Genomic DNA, 19205 nt, shown 5'->3' with positions numbered 1-19205 from the left:
AAACAACGACGGATGGTGCGATCTGACACTGATGTTCCTTGAGCATGAAGTTCACCTTGAATCTCTTTAGAAGTCTTTCTAGGCTCTTTTGTTACCATTCGGATTATCCGTCTCTTAGATTTGTCATCAATTTTCCTCCTGCGGCCACGTCCAGGGAGGTTGGCTACAGTCCCATGGATCTTAAACTTATGAATAATATGTGCAACTGTACTCACAGGAACATCTAGTTGCTTGGAGATGGTCTTATAGCCTTTACCTTTAACATGCTTGTCTATAATTTTCTTTCTGATCTCTTGAGACAGCTCTTTCCTTTGCTTCCTCTGGTCCATGTCGAGTGTGGTACACACCATATCACCAAACAACACAGTGATTACCTGGAGCCATATATATAGGCCCAATGGCTGATTACAAGGTTGTAGACACCTGTGATGCTAATTAGTGGACACACCTTGAATTAACATGTCCCTTTGGTCACATTATGTTCTGTGTTTTCTAGGGGTACCATCATTTTTGTCCATGCCTGTTTCATGAGTTTATTTTTTTACATAATTCTGTTGAAGCATGGTTGAAAAACAATGTCTGACTTTCATTGGTTAACATTTATAGAATTTTAATTTATTATTACTTTTGTCAGATTAAAGTTATTTCTGTGACCATTGTGACTTTTTCTTTCATTGACCAAAGGGTACCAACAATTTTGTCCACGTCTGTATACACTGTCTTAGGAGTGGCTTCTCACATGGGTAGATGGCCCCATGTCACAACCATGCAGCGTGGCTATTGAAGCGGCTGCTAGGCAAGGGTGTAGAGAGTGGGAGCACCACCTCTCATATAGAAGACCTAACCGTGGATAGACCCGCAGTATCCTGAACCTGGAAAGCCCCTTTACCCTGTAGGCTCTGCCTATTCTATAGTCCTGTTAGGTAGCCAGCGTTCTTCCTTCTTGTGCAGCCTGTTGGCCTGGGTGTGCATGGTTAATACAGCGCGAAGGTGACATTCTGTACAGTTGTCAGCAGCCCAAGGGACATGTTGACTTTCTTGAGGTCAGGAGTTCTTAGTTTGTGAAGAGATAATTTGTTTGCTGTCTCACTTGGCAGACAAGCAGCTAGTGATTGATCTCCGAGTATTCAGTAGACATGCTCCCATAACCAAAAACAACGGGCACAATTAATAAGGCATCTCACACTCTTAAAGGAGTTGCCCACTTTTTTTTGAAATATTGATGACCTATCCTCAGTCCAACACCCGTCATCCCCACCGATCATCTGGTTGAAGGGAAGGTCCTGCTCCTACGAGCGCTGCCTCCTTATTGTTTACCTGCTCACTGACAGCTCAGCGCTGAGCAGGTGTAATTACAAGAAGCCGCGCCATTCACTTCTATGGGGCGGCTCTGTAGTATACACTTAAATAGGAAGGAGACGTCCCATAGAAGTGAATCAGACACCTGCTCAGCCCTGCAACGACAAACAGGTAAGCAATGGTGGGAAGACTGCGCTCGCAGGAGCATGGCATCCTCTTCAACAAGCTGGTCGGCGGGGCTGCCAGGTGTCAGACCCCCACTAATCTGATATTGATGAATTATCCAGAAGACCAGTCATCAGTATTAAAAAAAGCGGACAAGTCCTTTATTCAAAGGTCAGTTGGTGCATATTGCATCAAATGTACGTTAAGTGCTGCAGGCTGTCCTATGGGCAGGCATACATGTCTTCTTTTTTTCTGTTATTGAAGAAAAGAAAACATTCCTCCCCCAGAGCAAACAGTGTAGGATGAGTGGCGGCCATCCAGGGACTGTGCTCCATAGAAAACGCTATTGTTCTGTGTCCGGACATTGACATTGCTTAAGAATTCCTCATCATAAATGCATTTCTAAAAAACTTTTTTTTCCATTTTTGGCCATTAATGTTCATATCTTTTGTGTGGATATGTTAGATAGATTTTAAAGCAGCGTATTAACCCCTTTGTAACTTTTTTGATTGTACCTTTTAAACTTTCCACGCCATGAAAACGCGCCTGTCTATATTCATATACTGTATATAGCGCACGCTGTGTACCTTGTCTGACTATCTTAAATAAATTAAAAAAATCATGAACTGTAGGGTCCTGTTCACATAATTGTGGCCTATAATGTATATAGTGGGACAAATATGTTAAATGTGCCTCCGAGTGCCACATAGTCTTGTTCCCCATACGGTACCATAGTAAATAGAGTATACGTTTAATATACCATTATATGTGTTTATCTTGTGGTATACTGATATATACCAGTCAGTTGGAGGACAGAACACTTCTTGGATGTTGTTTTAGCGAATGTAACACTACGGACATGTTTAGTAGTAACAAACTGTACGGCAACTGAACCCGCCTGTCTCATATCTGTCTATCATATCTAATATCTATCTGTCTTTTGTGTATTTAGGTGCTGCACGGTTTGTGTGTTTCCGCTGTTAGGAATAGTAGCGCCATGGTTTACATTGGTGATACGGTGCAGACGTTGTTGATTTAATTCACCATTACTTAATGCATTGTCTAAATCCATAAAATGCATCAACTGCTCTGCAGAACCAATGGCATTAAAGGCAGCGATTTACCATGATAATGAGCAGCTCTGCCTCAGTGTATGACTGACATAACCATTAGACAAGGGCGATTTAGCTTCTGAATTGTCTGCTGTGAGCTCTGCAGCTGAAGAAAATGGTTTGAGAGATAAAATAACATCTGCAGCCAACCTTTCTCCAGGGAAGGCCGGATGGCCTCTGATGTGTGCGCCAGGATATGTTTCACTTTTATTGGCCTTTTTTGGAGTCTCTGTTGTGACCTGTGATCTCTTTTGAGGGTATACTTCAACTTTATGGCGCAACGTGAGAGTGGAAAAGCTTAGCAAGCAGTGTTCAGATCCACAGGGGCATGTGGTGTTGAGTGCATGCGGGTGTATGTATGGTAGGACCGAGGAGGAAGACTAGTAACATTTGGCTGCGGACTATGTGGACTCTTATAAACTTTGATTTGTCACATTAAAGGGTCACTGACTTTGTCAGGGAGACGTATCGGAAGTTTTGATGCCCACCGATCTCCAGGACAAGGAGCCAGAAGTGCTCGTTGGGGATGAGCGAACTTGACTTTTTTCAAGTTCAGCGTACAAGGTTTAGGTTATCTAAGAATTCCGCTACCACGGACCATAAGGCAAAAAAAAAATGGATCCACAAAAAATATGGTTGACGTCCGTATGCATTCTGTATTTTACGGAACAGCTGGCCCCTAATGGAACAGTACGATCCTTGTCCGTAATGCAGATAATAATTATAGGACTTTTTTTTTTTTTTTTTTTTTGTGGCACGTAAATACGGGAACAGAATGCACACGAAGTAACTTCATTTTTTTTTTTTTGCGGACCCATTGAAATTGATGGTTCTGTATCCACAAAAAAAAAAAAAACGCAACGGACACAGAAAGAAAATACGTTTGTGTGCATAAAGACTAACTTGTGGTCCATGGTAGCGGAATCCATAACGGAAATCTTAGATATCTCGAACCTGAACCTTGTGCGCCGAACTTGAAACACAAGTTCGCTCAACACTAGTGCTCGTGTATTTCACACTCTCTCCTAAAAAAAAAAAAAAAAAAAAAAAAATAAACCCTGTGTGAACCTACCCATAATATTGCCAAAAGAACTGTTCCCTGACTGCCTGCCTGATATAGCCCACCACTTGTCAGCTGCCAACTGACATGGTGTAATTATTATTATTATTTGTCTTCCAACATGAGTCAATTTCCGATCTGTTCAGAATGGAGAAGCCTCAGTGTTATGGATGAGCCGTGTGGCCGGGTTTATGTGAAAATGGTGTTGTACAAACCTGAATGAATACATGTAGCGACTCGGTGCAGTCGTGTCCAGGCTACCTTCAGACAGGACAATGTGTGTTGGGGAAAGACCACATCAACGTTTCATTTTCTGTTGTGATCCTTCACAAGAAAATAAAAATATGTAAGTATGTATGCAGGACTTTTTTTTTCTTTAAAAAAAATAAATAAAATGGATCTGCCTCAAACGGCTGCCAAATGTGCACAACTGATGCTCAGGATCCCTTTTTTTTCTCTTTTGACGGATCAGAAGATTTGAAAATGAAACGGTTCTGTGAACTCAGCCTTATTGCATACGAACGTGTGCGCTCCGTGACCGTATTGTGGACCACATTTGTGGATCCGCAATACACGGGCACCGTTCCATGTGCATTCCGCATCACGGATGCGGGCCAATTCACTTCAGTGGGTCTGCAGATGCGGAATGGTGCAGAACGGAACCCTACAGAAGCACTACAGAGTGCTTCCGTGGGGTTTCGTCCTGTACTTCGTTCAGCAAAAAGATAGAACATGTCCTATCTTTTTGCGGAACGGCTGGATCGTGGACCCATTGAAGTGAATGGGTCCACGATCTGCTGTGGCTGCCCCACGGTGGGTGTTTGTGCATTACGGCCCGCATTTTGCCAGGGGGCACACACAAGAGGCCTTACACTTTGTAATATACACTGAATGAAAGTTTACAAATGATGTGTAACCCCTTAAAGTCTGCTTTTATTTATTCTTTGCTGTCTGTCCATTGCATCAAAATCTAATCTAACCCTTATTATTAGCTTTTTGGGCACCAAACTGATGGCATGGTGCTGTAGGACTTTTACCAGTAATCCAATCATGCTCTTGTTAAAGACTTTTCTGAAAAAATTGTTTAATAACTGCATGCACTGTAAGTAGGCAGGATACCTAAAGTCATGGGTGACTGCGTAGCACCGTCTAGTCCAGTGATGGCTAACCTTGGCACTCCAGCTGTGGTGAAACTACGACTCCAAGCATGCTCCATTTATTTCTACAGAGTTCTGAGAGCAGCCGAACAAGGGGGGCATCTTGGGAGTTGTAGTTTTACCACAGCTGGAGTGCCAAGGTTAGCCATCACTGGACTAGTCATTGCAGTGAGCAAGCCTACTCCTTGGTCATTGGTTCCCTTGACATCTTAATTGTATAAATCCCTATTATCTATGGTAACATGTCCAACCATGCCTCGCCAGGCACCACATGGGGACGTGCTCAGTTGCTCACATTACAGTTCTATTGTATGGCCAGTTTTAGTGCTACATGTGTGGCCACCCGATGTCCTCGTTCAGCCGACAACTGTTTCCCCTGACCCTACAGAGCAGGCGATTGTCAGGAGGCAAGCGTTCCTTCCCGGCAGTCCTCTACTCCTTAGTAGAGGAGACTGCTGCTGTTACATGCAGCGATCTCCTCCTCAGTATGAGAAGAAGCGATCGTTATACCATCACTCGTTACCATACTAAATCACTGTTTTCCGGCAGCAGATTGTGATTACACAGCGCGATTTGCTGCCGGCAAGAGGATTTTTAAACGTGCTGAAAGATTCCAATCACCTGATGAACGAGCGATTGCTTGTTCATCAGGTAATCGGCGGCAGTATTACACTGAATTTTGTAGGCAGATTTTCAAAATGCCTTGCGTGAACATACCTTGGTCAGAGGTGGATCTTAAAAGGAGGAGACAGTATAAATGGCAGATACGGCTTTTTATTTTTTTCTGGTTTTGGCTTCAAAAACTGCCGCAGAAACCTAACTGTGGCCGTACCCTGAAAAGAAGAAGAAATAAATGTTGCCGTGTCCGGTAATCTTTCTGACCCCGTGCCCAGGCTTGGTGTATATGTAATGTAATAATGCTTGTTGTGTTGATCAAGTCGTAATGGATTTGCCTAGCTGTTTAATGTCCTAGTCTTGCTGTGACTTAATTTAGAGACTGTAGGGTTTTTTGTCTGCAAACTAATTGGCATTGACTGGTTTTTCGAGAGTTTAATTTTAAGCTGCAAATGATTCATAATTGCAGTATTTTTTTTTGTTCTGAAATTGTTTTTGCCACCTGCTGTTTGAGCTCCTTTTTCCTCTGCGCAGTCAATCATGAAGTTTGAGTCTGAATAAAACTTCACACGCAGACCTGATGCAGTACATTTTATACCGCGCGTTTCCATCAATGGGGTTAGACTAAACAATTCCAATCCCATTTAAAGATATCTTTATGTAAATTACATGAAGCAGCTTCCTCTGGAGATGATCACGGTCATCAGAATTTAACCCCTAATTTCCGTTTGTGCGGTTTTGTTTTCCACTCCCTGCCTTTGCAAAGCCACAGCTTTTTTATTTATTTTATTTATTTATATTATAATAATAATATATTTATTTATTCTTCTGTTAGCATAGCTCTATGGGGACTTTTTTGTGTGTGACAAGTTGTACTTTCTTATAGCACCACATAATATTGCATACAATATAGTGGGAAGCTGGTAAAAACTTCACATGGGCTGGAATAAAACTCTACCATAGTTTTATGGGTTTTGTTTTTATGGTAATCGATAGTTTTCAGTGCTACCATTTGGGGGGGTGTATGACTTTTTGATCCGTTTTTTCAATTTTTTTTATCCTGTACGTTCATCTTACAGAATAAGTACATTTATCTTTTAATAGTTCGAGCGTTTTGGGACTCGGTGGTCTTTATTTTTTTTATATAAATTTTTTTTAATGGGGAAAGGGGGATGATTTACATACATATATTTTTTTTAAGCCCCCCTAGGCATCCTAAACATACGATGTTTAGATCGCTTCTTCCATACAGTACAGTTGTTTACTACTGTAGTGTATGGAGCACTTTCACCTGCAGGCATCCCTGAAATTATGGCAGTTATAGGCTGGGGCCTACCAGGCCTATCACCGCCAATGAACGTCTTCCCCCTTAGCATGGGTTAGCTGTTAGGGCCCTGGGAGTGCAACGCTCCTGGGAAAGCCACCTCAGATGTCTTGCTCACAAATGACTATGGCATCTGAGGGGTTAAATGCCTGCGATCAGCATTATCTCTGATCAGATATATTAGTCCCAGGTGTGTGCTGTGTTAAACAGCATAAACCCGACAGCTATGGTGCTCACTCCATTCAGAGGTAGACGCCATCTTTAAAGTGCCAACGTCCGCTGTACGTGTACTGTGGATGTCGTGAAGGGGTTAAAGACTAAGTAATGTCTGCACAGTTATGTGGATCTGGAACTTCCTGTGATTGATCCTGATCATGTTGTCTCTCTAGCTCTTTTGCAGACCTGGTACAGTACTTCTCCACTGTGGCAGACAAAGGGCTTATGCACACAACTCTATTTTGCAATCCTGTTCAATTCTCATTTTTTGTGTATTGCACATGAACCTTTTCATTTCTATGGGACCAAAAAAATACAGCACACAGGCGTCATCTGAATCCCTTTAATAACAGCTCAGGCAAGATGGCAGCCACCATGATCAGTATCCGGTAACAGAATAAGGCCTCATGCAAACGACCATTGTTTGGGTCCGCAGCCGAGCCGCCAAAACGGACCCATTCACTTCAATGGGGCCGCAAAAGATGCGGCACGGTCGTGTGCATGAGGCCTAAGAAAAATCTACAATTGAAAAATAAAACCAGAAACAAGAACCTGTTTCACAATCTGGTTTTAATTAGTAGAACATTTAAGTGACGTGTCCCCTTTAATGCAATGGGATTGTTCTGAACTTTCTTACATAAATCAGTAACGAGATGCCCTTCGCCCATGTAAAGGTCAAATTTTTTCCTACATTTCAATTGCTACTTCACCTATTGTACTATTATTTAAGAGGACAAAACATTTTCGTAACAAAACTCTTACTTGGAAAAATAAAGTGAACCAGAAGAGGTGTCTTACAGTAATTACATTAGTTGGCAGGTTGGCGCGGGCAGCTGAATTATACTTTGTACTGTATACTGCCTCCGTTATTGAGCTATACCATAGTAATTATCCAGCGTGAATGAACTCCTGTAAAGCCCTATGCTGAGTGCATGAAGTTGTGCCTCTTTCTTCACTCAGTAAAACTATCTGAAAAGGTTATTTTTATTACTAAATAGCTGGTAAAGTGCAATATACCAGTGGTTCCTGGGCGGCTGCGTCTTGAAGAAAAGCAACCTCTCATTAAAAGCCCAGGAAGGCTGAAACACAGATTGATTTACCATGAAAAAGTGGCTCTTCACATGGAAAGAACTCCACATTAAGGCAGTTGATGTTCCTTGATTGCTTGGCATTGTTTGACTTTGAACCCGTGTCCCTGCCATCTATTATCCAACAATATCGGACACATCCGTCTTTTCTGAAATTAAGCAAAAAAAATGTATGTAGTGCTGATGAATATGCTTAAAGGGGTATTCCGGTTTTTAGAAGATGTCCACCTATCCACTAAATAATGGATAACTATTAGATCAGTGGGGGTCCTACTGCTGGAATCCCCACAGATCTTTAGAATGGTGACCCACCATACCTCTTGGTGACCCCCCAAAATGAATGGAGCAACAGGTCGGTCATGTCCGCAGCCACTTCATTCATCTCTATGGGAGTTCCAGAAACAGCCAAGTGCTGTACTCTGCTGTCTCCAGGGCTTCCATAGAGATGAATGGAGTGGCAGTCTGCATGACCATTGAATAAAGCCTACGTCCTTCCATTGAAAAGCCTTCCATTGAATAAAGCCTACGTCCTTCATTTGATCTTGAGCGTATGTGTTTATGGTGGCATTGGGAGGAACGTGAGTCAGCCAAACGAGTGGTCTTCAGGCTGGTTGCTCACATTTGGTATATTTGAGGCCAACCTCACCAATTTCAATACCTACTGGTTTGAGTTTGCTGTTTACACAGTGTTGGAATAGATCTTTTTCTTGTCATTCTGTTTCATTCCTAAGCTTTGTAATGGAGCTGTGTGTAGCTCACAGTTTACTAATGATTTTAGGTGTCTGTAACAACCAATTTGGAACAATTTTGTAATTCAGAGATTGTGTGACTTATGTATTCTTGGTTTCTGCTTGGGTGTTGCCTTCATAATTGAAAAATCTGCCATAATGAATGTCAGATAGGCGTAGGTATAAACGATCATTGCCGCACAAATATTCTCTTGTTAAGCCTATTCACCCATGCAAAGATCTAACACCATTTTGGCATTGTCATCCATACCCACAGAGAAACCAGATCAGCAGTGAAAGATAAGTCATTAAAGGGCATCTGTCAGCAGATTTGTACCTATGAAACTGGCTGACCTGTTACACGTGCGCTTGGCAGCTGAAGGCATCTGTGTTGGCGATAGTGTTCTGTGATGGGTAGATCATGGCGCACACCATTTACCATATACCAATACAGTGCTGCCACGTGCTGGCCTGTATTGGTATTAATCGGTGATGGGTATTGGAGCCTGCTTGAGGCTCTAAGCTATCACAGGCATTTAATGGGTTCCCCGATTTCATCCGGGGAACACGGTTACCAGAGTGAACAGCTCCCACGTCTGCACTACTCAATGCCATGGTCACATTTGACCAACAGCATCTGAGGGGTTGAATGTATGCAATCAGCCTTATGGCTGATCACATACATCTGCCCCAGGTTTCTGCTGTTTGTAACAGTACAAATCTGGTGAGCTATGGAGCCAGCTGTACTTGCAAGAGGGTTACCATCTTTAAAGTGCTGACTTTGTAAGGCGGAGGTCACCAAGGGGTTAATGGCTACTTGGTGCAGAATCATGTATGGGTGAGATTTTCTAAAGCTGTTTGCAGGTGAAGCGGGCCATACACATTATATTGGAGTAGGGTGATGGTTAAGCAACCATTTGAATGAAGGTTGCACAGGTACACATTTTAGTCCTGCTTTGCAGTTATAGTTGAGGGTGGTAGGATGAACATCAGGTCTCTCATCAGCTAGCTATCTGCCTCATTAACAAAGCCGAGTTCAGCTTTGGATTTTTGCATTGTAATTTATGCGAGTAAATGAAATGTCAGGTCGTAGATGTGACGAAGTAAGTTTCCCGATATTTGCTGCAAGTTAGCAAAGACACCTCCACAGAGCCCATACATTTTACACTAGGACGGAGGCTATATCGTTAACAAAGTTTTCAGTCCAAACACCATTCGCTCTACACTAGTATCTGGCCAGGTCTTCCTATCTCTCTTCCTACTGAGAGCGCATGCATATTTGGCTAAGCCAAGCAGACGCAAGAGTGATACGGTATGAAAACCTTTACCATCGAAATGAAAATAGTGATTGATAAATAGCCCATCAAGGATATGGTGACACTTGTGTTAGAAATCCCACTGTTTCTAAAAACCACTTGTGCCGTAAAAAAGTCACAAATTATTGTGCACTCCATATGTGCGCCATAACTTACAACTTTGTAACCTTCTCACTACTTTTCCGAAGTGTCAAGGAAAGGGGTCGTGGCTTATCGGGAGTGGGGAGCGGGGGCTTAGTGCAGCACACCAGATTTCCTTCAACTTGTTCCAGAAACTGGCAGACCTTAGGCTACTTTCACACCTGCGTTGTTGTCTTCCGGTATTGAGATCCGGCAGAGGGTCTCAATACTGTAAAAAAATGTTTCCATTTAGTACGTACGTATTCTGAATGGAAAGAGAAGTCTTCCGCTTTGTGACCTGATACAAAACCGCTGCAGTTCTGTGTCCGGTCATAAAAACGGATCCGACACTGAAAACAATGTAAGTCAGTGGTGACGGCTCCGTTTTTTTTTTTAGGAGCCTAAAAAACCAGATCCGTCATCTATTGACTTTAAATGTATTTAGTGACTGATCTGTTTTTCTACGTTTTTGATTTCGCCCAATCACATCCTAAAGCAACAGATGCATCCTGATGTGCAAAATCAAAGCAGATCTGTTATATTCCAGTATAGAGATCCTCTGCCAGATCTCCATACCGGAATTAACAATGTAAGTGTGAAAGTAGCCTTCTAGCTGAGGTCTGCACCAGCTTCCAGCGTAGCCTGACATAGACTTTAGTTTCCGGCGGCGCAGAGTGCCAGAGGTGCGACTGATTTATTAAGAGGCACCTCACTCTGGCACTTGGGATCAAGACTTGATAAATGTCCCTCACTGTGTTGACTTGCCTCAACGTTGCGCCGATCGTGGTTCATTAGAATACATCCTTGGTGGTCTGTTTATCTGTTTCAAAATAATTTGCATTATATAATTAGTGTCACTTTAAGCAGGAAAATTAAAAGTCGGTTCTCCGCTTTTCTAATTACAAGGCACTTGCAGCATGTGCAGACTGACAGGGGAACATTAAATGCAAATGTTACTATCCGCCTTCTATCTTTAGTGCCCATTCAGATTTCATAGGCTCACAGTACTTGGCTTTGTGAAGAGAATCATTTCTATTAAATGAAAATAAACGCATCCTGTTTTATACTTACCTGTCACTTGTTCCCACAATGTTTTATTTTCATAAATGCGACTTTTTGACAAACAGTTGCAATCTTTCTGCCATAAATGCAACTTTTTACACAAAACACCATGACATTAGGCTACTTTCACACTAGCGTTCGGGGCTCCGCTTGTGAGTTCCGTTTGAAGGCTCTCACAAGCGGCCCCGAACGCATCCGTACGGCCCCAATGCGTTCTGAGTGGATGCGGATCCGCTCAGAATGCATCAGTCTGGCAGCGTTTGTCCTCCGCTCCGCAGGTGGACACCCGAACGCTGCTTGCAGCGTTCGGGTGTCCGCCTGGCCGTGCGGAGGCAACCGGATCCGTCCAGACTTACAATGTAAGTCAATGGGGACAGATCAGTTTGAAGTTCACACAATATGGCTCAATTTTAAAACTGATTCGTCCCCCATTGACTCTCAATGTAAGTCAAAACGGATCCGTTTGCATTATCATGAACAAAAAAAATATATATATTTTTTGTTTCGTTTTTTTCGTTCTTGTTCATGGTAATGCAAACGGATCCGTTCTGAACGGATCTAAGCGTTTGCATTATAGGTGCGGATCCGTCTGTGCAGATACCAGACGGATCCGCACCTAAACGCAGGTGTGAAGGTAGCCTTAGCTGGCTTAATTGCCCATAACAATTTGAGCTATTTCTGTCAATAAAAGAATGATAAATGCGGCGTAATATGCGCCAATTTGATAGCCCTCCCCCATTTATAACTCATTTCTGGCGTGATGCATTCTTTATTGTGAAAATTCTGGAGAAAACAGTTGATATATTTTGGCACATTTTACGCCATAATTCTGACACTACATGCTTAGTAAATGTCCCCCAATGCCTTGTAGACGTAGCTCACTAGTTTCACACTGCCGTTATTAGTTCCGGAACTCTCTTGAACCAGCATTGACGCAGCGGTTTATCTCTGGCTGAATCCCGGCATATTTGCCGCGCAGTACCCGGATCTCTGCTGAACCCACTTATAGGGGTCAGTGGCCATTCCGGTGACATATGGAAATGCCGGATTCCTGAGAGCTGTGGCAGGCTGTTATAGATTTAGTAGTACATCTTGCATCTCATGCCCTCTTGCTGGCATAGATATAAGCCATTTTCCACAACAAAAACCAGCGTGGAAAATGATAAATGAGCCGGCTTACCAGCCCACCCGCTTCCCTGCCCACGCCATCAGCTCAAAGACTTGCAACACTTTTTCACCACTTTTGGCATGATAAATATTCCCCGGTACTCTGTTGGTAAGGGTATTTTATTTCTTTGTGTGGCCGATGACAACCTAGTAAAGTATTCACTTGTGTTTTCTTTATAGGGTGAAGTGCTGAGAACCAACTGAGAAGACGAAAATTAAGAAATGTAAGTACCTGAGCATTAGAAATTCCACTGAATACTTTTGTACTAGATCATTCAATAAAAACTGGAATTTAAAGGGAACCTGTCACCGGGATTTTGTGTATAGAGTTGAGGACATTGGTTGCTAGATGGCCGCTAGCACATCCGCAATACCCAGTCCCCATAGCTCTGTGTGCTTTTATTGTGTAAAAAAGAAAAATTAACCTGAGATGAGTCCTGTACGTGAGATGAGTCAGGGACAGGACTCATCTCAGGGTAATTTGCATATGTATCAAATAGGGTTTTTTTCCCACAATAAAAGCACACAGAGCTATAGGGACTGGGTATTGCGGATGTGCTAGCGGCCATCTAGCAACCCATGTCCTCAGCTCTATACACAAAATCCTGGTGACAGGTTCCCTTTAACTCCACATTTTAAAATATACTAAAACAAAATGGTTCTAGAGCAACTTGTAGAAGCTGCATGCAGAGTAGCCTGATGTGCACAGAGCTAGCACTCAAAAAGGTTCTTGAATCACGTTACATTCCCAGATATTTGTGCCCCCTCGAAAGTACTATTGTCAAATAACTATAACTCACATTAAAGGGAACCTGTCACCTCTACTATGCTACCCTCACTGAGCGTTTTTAAATGTTCATTGTGTTACCCTAAACATATAAATTACACTTTTAATTTCAATTGAAGATGAATTCAATAAGTATTATGCATTTTTGTACTTCCTGCCTGTTATGCAAATTAACATAAAAGAGTCATATCTTACTTGTGTGACCAGAGAAGAGTCATATTTTCAAGCTCTGACTCATCTCAGGTTAATTTGCATATGTATCAAATCAGGTTTTTTGCACAATAAAAGCACACAGAGCTATGGGGACTGGGTATTGCGGACGTGCTAGCGGCCATCTAGCAGCCCATTTCCTCAGCTCTATACCCAAAATCCCGGTGACGGGTTCCCTTTAACTACAGTTTGTACCTACATGTTTCATCCTATTAGCTGGAAGTCATTAATGGATGACTGCTATACATTTTTGTACCGTAACCATCATTTTTTATGCAGATTGGTTTTGTTATACCCACAAGCCACATATTAGGTAAAGTTCACACAGAAGAGAAGCGAGGGCTCACAGATGGCACTTTATACTTAATTTGGTCTTTGAATATGATTTTTGCTTTGTTTTTGCACACTTATATTCCAAAAAGGAGCAAAGACGTATTTGTAGCATATTAAAGTCTTATCACAGAAGAGCGTATATTGTTACTACCTCTTGTTTGACTGCTCTAACTGTAAAGAATCCTTTCCAGGATTGATGTATAAAATGCCTTTCCTCCACACATAATGAATATCCCCTGGCATGGACACATCCTGTGCCAGTTCTTTACATTGACTCTTACATTAGATCACCTCTAAGGCTTTTTTTTTTCTAGACAAACCAGCCCAATTTTTTAAAGGTGTTATCCCATGACTAATGTAAAAAATCAAAATCAGACCTCATATACAACAAAACTATCGCATTCTAACAAAGCTAGAGCCAGCTCTGTACCTCACATGGTTCTAGAGATCCCCCCCCCCCCATTCATTGCATCAAGCTAAAAGCTCAAGGGGAGTGTCTTTTCTGCTGCAGCTAGGGGGCGTGTCTCAGCTCTCCCTATCACAGCTCAGGAGGCAGTTGAAGGATGAAACTGAGCATGTGCGGCCTTCTCAGTGAGCAGGACAAAGAAATAAGAAAAAAGCAAACAGCAGGTGGCGCTATACAGATACATTTTATTGAATAACTGTATTAAATAACAATTTAAAAAAAACATTTTTCATTATATGCAATTACAATAATATTCAGATCCAGGTGCTGGATTGAAAAATATTTTTCGTGGAACAATACCTTTCCTCTCATTATAAGGGAGACCTTCCTTCCTATTTAGTAATCTGGTCTCCCACCTCTAGACTCCCCATTAACTATGTGAATCCCAGATTCAAGATGTAGCCTTGCCAGGGATTTATAAAAGGGTAACATTACACACACATCTTGAGTTTTTAGCTCTTTATACACCCGAAAATGTTACTTGTATTTTCAGCTGCTGCTTGACATTTTGGGTGGGTAAAAAATGTGCTAGTTTCTTGGTGAAAAATGCATTTTCAGTGTTTGCCCAAAAATTCAATTTAAGTTGCTATCATCAGTCCAGGGTGTTTGAAAACGGTGTGCACCAGTGGATTTAGCTCACCGCAGTGCAATCATTGCTGAGGCATACTGAATTTCAGGAGCGCTCAGCCAGTCTGAACGTGCGGATTAAAATAACATGGGCCAATGACCACTGTCAACAGGTTTTACGCACCAACAGTAGGAAGCAAGCGGCTATGGAAAAATGCCTTTTAAAATGGCTGTGTGATATTTTTTCAATTTAGTAGATAATAGGTAAATGAGGAATAAGGACAGTAGTTCTCCTGGTGCGGTTGGTTGTGTGTAAAGCAGTGGCGAATGCCGTGTTTCTGAACCGTCAGCAAATTGATTCCGTTATTTGTGACTTAATATGAGGGTCCAATAACATGAATAAAGGACCTCATAGCAAAACTTCTAATAAGGGCTTGCACACGTGGGTATAAACACCATGCACACACACTGTACATGCATATGTAAAAACTGCCTACAGATTTGTGCATGCTAGGCCTGCACGAAATATTGAACCTAAAAAGTCACACACATATATATATTTGATAATGCTTTATTAGTAGAAAAACACATAAATTATTACATATATGGCGGTTTCAATTAATGGTAAAAAGTGCAGGAATGTAAAGTGACAAGTGCATGGAGCCAAACAGCCGATCCAGAAAGTTGGTATATCGGATAGGTAAGATGGTACAACAGGTAAAGGGACGATTGAGAGCAATGCAAGAAGTGGTATGAGTCCCAGTAATACTTGCAAAAAAGCACAACGTCCTAATTACACTACCACGGGTCACTGCTATATAAGTGGGAGGACAATAAGTCCACACTAGTGGTGTGCAGGGCGGTAAGCAATAATTATAAACATCAATGAATCAATGCTAATCCGCCTGCAAACAACAATTTGATAAAACCGACCGTGGTGACCTATACAGACCGGTCTGTATAGGTCACCACGGTCGGTTTTATCAAATTGTTGTTTGCAGGCGGATTAGCATTGATTCATTGATGTTTATAATTATTGCTTACCGCCCTGCACACCACTAGTGTGGACTTATTGTCCTCCCACTTATATAGCAGTGACCCGTGGTAGTGTAATTAGGACGTTGTGCTTTTTTGCAAGTATTACTGGGACTCATACCACTTCTTGCATTGCTCTCAATCGTCCCTTTACCTGTTGTACCATCTTACCTATCCGATATACCAACTTTCTGGATCGGCTGTTTGGCTCCATGCACTTGTCACTTTACATTCCTGCACTTTTTACCATTAATTGAAACCGCCATATATGTAATAATTTATGTGTTTTTCTACTAATAAAGCATTATCAAATATATATATGTGTGTGACTTTTTAGGTTCTTTATCTATGTACACACATATCGTCTTACACCCTAGCCTAACATCTCTTGGTTGTGTACTGCACGAAATATTGCCAAAGCAATCATATCGCGATAATCGACGATTGTGATATGGCGATTTGGCCGACTCAAAAATGCTGCGATTACCTACAATGATGCACGGCCGCCGCACAGCGCGGTCGGCAGGTGTATCAACTGAGAGGGAGGAGGGGCTGGGGGCCGTCATCTGGATTAGGAATGACAGCGCTCACTGTTGTATAATCTTATCTAACCTGTAGGCATTGTTAAAATATAATAATCATGTGTAATCCAGCTGAATTGCTTACAACTAAGTTCCGTAGCAGAGAGGAGGGAGAAGGCAGGCCGGGAGGGAGGGCCGCGCGTGACTCACTACGTCACAGGTTCCACAGGAGGATAATCTCGGTCACAAAACCACACACATAGTGAAGGTCCACCAATGTTTCCAATGGTAATAGCTTTTATTATACTCACAAAGGTATAAGATCAATAGGCATAAAACAGAATAAAATCTCTGTGGTTATAACACCGCTCGACCCTGGTTTCGCCACACCAGCTTCATCAGGAGCGGATGATACACCCACATTCCGTTTTATATGGGTGTCAAAATAACATTTAGGCCTCTTTCACACGGGCATCATATTTTTGGCCCTGATAAGAGGCGGGTGCGTTGCGGAAACACGTGTGATTTTTCCGCGCGAGTGCAAAACATTGTAATGCATTTTGCACTCGCGTGAGAAAAATCGCGCATGTTTGGTACCCAAACCCGAACTTCTTCACAGAAGTTCAGGCTTGGGATTGATGTTCTGAAGATTCTATTATTTTCCCTTATTACATGGTTATAAGGGAAAATAATAGCATTCTGAATACAGAATGCATAGTATAATAGTGCTGGAGGGGTTAACTTTTTTTTATTTATTTTTTAACTCGCCTTCTCCTCTTGATCGCGTAGTTCCCGATCTCCTTACTTCTTTAATGATGAGCTGTGGGCTAAAGGACCTGTGGTGACGTCAGATCACATGGTCCATCACCGTGGTGATGGAGCATGTGATCTGACGTCACCACAGGTCATTTAGCCACAGCTCATCATTAAAGAAGTAAAGAGACCGGGAACTACGCGATCAAGAGGAGAAGGTGAGTTAAAAAATAAATTAAAAAAAGTTAACCCCTCCAGCACTATTATACTATGCATTCTGTATTCAGAATGCTATTATTTTCCCTTATAACCATGTTATAAGGGAAAATAATACAGTGTATAGACTGTCACCTAGAACCCATACGTGAAAATCGCACCGCATCCGCACTTGCTTGCGGATGCTTGCGATTTTCACGCAACCCCATTCATTTCTATGGGGCCTGCGTTACGTGAAAAATGCAAAATATAGAACATGCTGCGATTTTCACGCACCGCATAAGTGATGCGTGAAAATCATCGCTCATGTGAACAGCCCCATAAAAAGTGAATGGGTCCTGATTCAGTGCGGGTGCAATGCGTTCAACTCGCGCATCGCACCCGTGCGGAATACTCGCCTGTGTGAAAGGGGCCTTACTCTTTTCCCCTCTCCCTTCCATTATAAACCCCCCCTTACAGGAAAATCCATATAAAAATAGAAGAAATATAGAAAAAAAATATTAATATAAAATAGCAATTTTTGGGGTCAAAATACCAACTCCTCTCATAATGTCCAAATAAAATTTGAACATGCTGCTGAGTCTCCCAGCAGGCAGACATGTCACTCAGGGCAGCACTTGTATTCACTCCCTTAGCAGTGCAGGGGCAGAGATTTTTATTTATTTTTATTTTTTGCAAGTAAAGGGCCAGAAGAGAACCAGGGAAATTAGGAAATTAGATAATTTTTTTGCCTAAAACTTGCTTAGCTTAGTTATGTCGCTGACCATTAGATTTACAGTGCTATATCTTTTTTTTTTTTTCCCATAACTCGGACAACCCCTTTAAGAGCATTCTGGATGAGGCCAAACAGTCACAGGTTATCACTCAGGATGAATATGATTTTTTTGTTACCTTCATTCCCACGTTGTCTACTTTCTACTGTCTCCCTAAACTGCATAAGGGGGTTTCATCCCTTAAGTGTAGACCAATGGTCTCGGGTGTTGGGAATTTGTCAGAATTTGGGCATCTACATCGATCAGGTATTGGCCCCCTTTATAACCGCCTTACCACCATACACAATGGATACAACGGATCTGTTGAAACGTTTAGAAGAGGTCCAAGTTGAAGGAGGTAGTCTCAATGTTGAGGCCCTATATTCTAGCATCCCATACGCCATAGGGATTAAAGCTGTAGACCACTTTCTACAGTCTTGTGGTTGTCAGTACTGTTGCAGAACTGTGAAGGCTTTTTTAGATGTCGTTTGGCAAACTCTAATCTGGCCTTCCTGTTTTTGAGGCTCACCAATGGTTTACATCTTGTGGTGAACCCTTTGCATTCACTCTGGTGAAGTCTTCTCTTGATTGTTGACTTTGACACACATACACCTACCTCCTGGACGTGTTCTTGATCTGGCCAACTGTTGTGAAGGGTGTTTTCTTCACCAGGGAAAGAATTCTTCGGTCATCCACCACAGTTGTTTTCCGGGTCTTTTTAAGAATGTTCCAAACAGTTGTTTTGGCCACACCTAATGTTTTTGCTGTCTCTCTGATGGGTTTGTTTTGTTTTTTCAGCCTAATGATGGCTTGCTTCACTGATAGTGACAGCTCTTTGGATCTCATCTTGAGAGTTGACAGCAACAGATTCCAAATGTAAATAGCACACATGAAATAAACTCTGGACCTTTTATCTGCTCATTGTAATTAGGCATAATGAGGGAATAACACACACCTGGCCATGGAACAGCTGAGAAGCCAAGTGTCCCTTTACTTTTGGTCCCTTAACAAGTGGGAGGCACATATGCAAACTGTTGTAATTCCTGCACCGTTCACCTGATTTGGATGTAAATACCCTTAAATTAAAGCTGACAGTCTGCAGGTAAAGCACATTATGTTAGTTTTCATTTCAAATC

The 19205-nt window shown here is 42.0% G+C and overlaps 1 protein-coding gene across 4 annotated transcripts in view; it reads left to right on the top strand.

Moving 5' to 3' along the window:
• The window catches only part of PLXNB2 (plexin B2), a 190045-nt gene that overhangs the window by 90941 nt on the left and 79899 nt on the right, over window positions 1–19205 (top strand). For all 4 annotated transcript variants that reach the window (XM_044280256.1, XM_044280257.1, XM_044280258.1 and 1 more), the window contains one exon: window positions 12610–12653. The gene's annotated coding sequence lies outside the window, so the exon portion shown is untranslated. The remainder of the gene's footprint in view (window positions 1–12609; window positions 12654–19205) is intronic.

Source organism: Bufo gargarizans, chromosome 2 (assembly GCF_014858855.1).
Source record: "Bufo gargarizans isolate SCDJY-AF-19 chromosome 2, ASM1485885v1, whole genome shotgun sequence".
In the NCBI taxonomy this organism is placed as follows: domain Eukaryota; kingdom Metazoa; phylum Chordata; class Amphibia; order Anura; family Bufonidae; genus Bufo; species Bufo gargarizans.
Note: the sequence above shows the minus strand (reverse complement) of the source record. Positions and strands in the feature narration are given on the sequence as shown.